The following is a 4,576-nucleotide window of genomic DNA, read 5'->3' as shown; positions in this document are numbered from 1 at the left end:
ATGGGGCCGGCGCCCTACTCACTGACCCACAGGCGCCGCCCTCATGGGGAACTTCTTTATCTGGGTGAAAGGACCAGCGCCTATTTATCTAACCTGTAACCAGCATGACTCTCACAGGAATCTTTATTTATATTCCCAGAGGCCCTTGTGTCTCTGCCTTGTGTTAAGTTTATTCCTGTCAAGAAAACCACTCTCCCCAAATATGCAAAGAATAACTTTTACACTTTTTCCTTCCAGTACTTGTTGATTGACTTTGCAGAAATAAAGTTTGAAAATAAAAAAAAAAAAAAAGAAAAGAAAAGATAACTTACTCTCTCTAGGAGAGCCTTATCCAGAATAAAAGTTAAGGCAGGGCTCTCCCCGGTCGTGTCCACGAGAGTGGTGCCAGGAGGTCTGGGGCCTGGCTCCACCGAAGTCCTCCGGCGACCAACAGCCCGGCGCCACCGCCAGCTCTCAGGGCTGGGTCGCCCACGGACAGACCGCGGGCTCCGACGCCCTCCCAGAGCGCAGTCGGGATGGTAGGGACGCGGCTGGAGGGTCCGGGAGGCGGCCGTGAGAAGGCAGAGCCGCCCGGGTCCCCTGCGCTCCTCCTCGCTGGTGGCCTCACGCCCCTGCCGGGCTGCCTTTCCTCTCCGCCCGGTAGGCTTCTGCCCTTTGTAGCCGCGCTACCGGAGGAAATGGAAAAAGCCGCAGGTCATGGAGGGGAACCGGGACGAGGGGGAGAAATGTGTACTGATCACCCGGGAGGCCCCGAAAGTCGGCACCGCGAGAAGGCCCAGCGCTTCCTGCAGAAGCCGAGAAGCTCCACCCACTGCCATCGGCCTGCGCAATATTGGAAATAATTATGAAAAATGGAAGCACAGCTGGAAATAGCGCTCCTTGCCGAAAACCACCAGGAAGTGGTGATCAAAGCAAGCCTAATTGCACAAAGGACAGCATATCTTGTAGTGGTGAAGGTGGAAAAGGTTATACCAAAGATAATAGAAGGAGTTCTCAGCATAAACAAATGGAAAAATTACTATGAAGTACTTGTAGTTATGAAAATGCTGGTGATGTAGATTTTAAAAAAGCTTATAGAAAGCTTGTTTTGAAGTTTCATCCAGACAAAAACCATGCACCTGGAGCAACAGATGCTTTTTAAAAGATTGGAAATGCTTATGCTGTTTTAAGTAATCCAGAAAAAAAGAAAACAATACGACCTCACAGGCAATAAAGACAAACTTGTAATCACCTAAACAATGGGAGATTTAATTTCCATAGAGGTTGTCAAGCTGATAGAACTCCAGAAGACTTGTTTAATATATTTTTTGGTGGTGGATTTCCTTCAGGTAGTGTACATTCATTTTCAAATGAACGGGCTGGTTACAGCCATTAATATCAACACAGTGGCCACTAAAGAGAGGAAGAAAGAGGAGATGGAGGGTTTTCTGTGTTTATCCAGCTGATGCCCATTATTATATTGATCCTCGTTTCATTATTAAGCCAATTGATGGTCTCTAATCCTCATTATTCCTTATATCCCAGATCTGGATCAGCAAACCATTAAAATGAAGACAGAAAATTAGGGTGTTGTTTATTATGTCAATAAGGACTTTAAAAATGAATATAAAGGAATGTTATGACAGAAGGTACACCATGGAATATTATGCAGCCTTAAAGAAAGTTGAAGACTTTACCTCTTTCATGTTTACATGGATGGAGCTGGAACATATCCTTCTTAGCAAAGTATCTCAAGAATGGAAGAAAAAGTATCCAACTTCTCAAGTGTCCATGTACTCAGCCCTACTATGAAACTAATTTATAGCTTTCATATGAAAGCTATAATCCAAAACTAGCCTAAGAATATGGGGAAAGGGGAAAGTGTGGGTATGGGGGAGGATGGGTGGAGGGAGGGTAGTTGGTAGGACCACACCTATGGTGCATTTTACATGGGTACATGTGAAACTTACTGAAGGTAGAATATAAATGTCTTAAAACAATAACTAAGAAAATGCCAGGAAGGTTATGTTAACAGTGTGATGAAAATATTTCAAATTGTATATAAAACCAGTGCATGGTACCCCATGATTGCATTAATATACACTGATGTACATTATTAAATCCTCTGATTTAATAATAATAATAATACTATTGATACATTCCCTTTAAGTTAGAGGAATTCATAGCAATGGAGACATGGCATAGAAGTAAAGAACATGGCAAATAAATTTAAAGAACAAAAATAGTTAAGATTAAAAAAAGGTAGAAAAGAATGTAGTAGAAGATTATGTGACTAATATTCGAAATAATTGCTGGAAAGAAAGACAACAAAAAACAAGATATGCAGTATGCAGCAAAAGTGTACCGTGATGATCTTCTCTGAAGGAAGGCGGACGCCTTGAGCATGGACAACTGTAAGGAATTAGAGCGGCTGACCAGTCTTTATAAAGGAGAATGAAGTGGAATTTTTATGTATACCTTTTTTGTTTTTTCTGTAAGTTTAGTATCATCATGAGAGATGAAGAAAAAGATTTGATATTAAAAACTAATCTGAGCTGTTGGTTCCCGAATCTTGGACAGTTTATGAACCACTGGCTCCTTTAAATAGAAAGAATTGAAAACTAAAATTAATATTTTAGATATGCTTCTACAATTATTTGTATTTTCCAAGCTTATTTGATTCCTAACTAGAAATGTCTGGAGATATTTTCACACCTGTAGCAATTTCCAGTTTTAGTGATTCTCCATGTTTCCTTTGTCATGTAAATATTAATGGAATGATCATTTTGTGTACATAAAGATTATTGCCTTTTTATTTAAATTCTGTAATGTTTAGCTCCCTGAGACACTTCAGTTTAAATTGATGGAATAAATGTTACATGACACAATTACATTTTTCTTGTCAAGGTGTCAAATATGGAATTTGACATGAAACTTTTTCAAAAATAAAAAAACTAACTTTATGTAAAATCTTATAGCATTATCAGCTTAGAGGGAATTGATATTTTTATTATTGCCATTGTATTCCAAAATATATATTGAGACAAATGAACTGGTGTACAGTATCAGTTTACTATTTAGTTTTATGAATTGCTATACATGTACATGCATAGAAATGAAAAGCTATACTGGTAGATTTTAAGAGAAGTATGAGGAAATGGCTATACATATTAAATTAAAAGGTCTTGAACAGTAAAGTGCAGTTATGCCATTTGCAACTTCAGTAATTAAAAGGCTCCCAAATGTTCATGAATATTTCTTTGAAGGCTGCTAAAATGTATTCTTTATAGAGGACCACCTATTTTTCTCCCCACAGAAATTGTAGTTCGTTAGTCATCATTTAAGCAGGATCCAAAAGTAAATGGATGGTTTTTACAAGTAAGTAATAAGATTTATTACTAAAATACAACTTTGTGCCTTTAAGCCTATGCCAACTTTCAAACATATAAGTAGATTACAGTACACTTACTGGATCAGAGCATGATCTGTTTGGCCACATGCAACAGTAAACAGAAATACAGCAGCAGGTAGAATAGTGATTTAAAGCAAGTCATCCTTAAAAAATTCTGAGTTAAAAATCTATTTATCATTGAATAATTTTATGAATCCTATAGGAATAAGCTCCTTGTAATTAAATCAATAATAAAACTAGAAAAAAACATGCTAGAAATTGAAGTTTTTGGTGCCTACATATTGGATGTAAAAGTTTTGTTTTCTTGTCTTCTGTATTTAACAATTGTAATATTTTAATGATTTTACTTCATACCCAATTAATGGAACATGAACATATCTTTGGTGGATTTGTGGTAGCAATGAAATGCTGGGTAGTGGCTTTTTCCTTCTGTTTAAAGAGTTTTCTCTAACTTTAGTTAATTTATGCCATCTGTTGAAAAACACTGCTGAAACGAGCTCTTAAAAATGCTCTCTTGGAACCCCTTTTCCAGGTAAATCAGTAGAAATTCCTGATTGAATTAGGAGGTTAAACTAAGCAACATGCTATATTAGGAAAACTGGACAACTTAACCAACTTGTTTATGGAAATCTGACCTTTAAGAGTAAATAGCAATACTGAAAGGAAAATCCAATTTTAAATATTTTCTTGAACCTGTAGAGTAAGTTATAAAAAAAAAAAAACAGCATAGCATTCTTATAAATTTTGAAAGTTCATGTATATCAGAAACTTCATAAAAATTTAAATGAAAATTTCCACTATTCATTTTTCCAGTTTTAATGGAAAATTTACATTATTATGGTTGATAATTATGCCAACTTACCTTTTTGTTGCCTAGGTTCTTTTTTCCTTAATTTCACCTTTAAGGGGATCAGTGGAGTTAGTTACCTAGTAAAGTAATATAAAGTGTATATCATAAAGTCATACATGACTTTTGCACAATATTATATGTCATTTGCATTGATGAATTTCGTTACATTTCATAAAATGCTAGGGAAATCATGATTAATAAATAAAATTTTCAAACAACTATGTTATGTGTTTGAGTGCCTGACCACACAAGCCACAAAAATAAAATTGAGTCCTTAATATCACCTATATCCTGGTGTAAAGGACTAACAAATGTCTAAGACCTTTGAGTTAACT

The 4,576-nt window shown here is 36.5% G+C and overlaps 1 pseudogene; it reads left to right on the top strand.

The window, feature by feature from the left end:
• Positions 1–696: 696 nt before the first annotated feature.
• LOC128563129 (dnaJ homolog subfamily B member 14-like) lies at positions 697–2,426 on the top strand (annotated as a pseudogene).
• The last annotated feature ends 2,150 nt before the right edge of the window (positions 2,427–4,576 follow it).

This window comes from Nycticebus coucang, chromosome 13 (genome assembly GCF_027406575.1).
Source record: "Nycticebus coucang isolate mNycCou1 chromosome 13, mNycCou1.pri, whole genome shotgun sequence".
In the NCBI taxonomy this organism is placed as follows: domain Eukaryota; kingdom Metazoa; phylum Chordata; class Mammalia; order Primates; family Lorisidae; genus Nycticebus; species Nycticebus coucang.
This window is presented reverse-complemented; position numbering and strand designations above follow the sequence as displayed.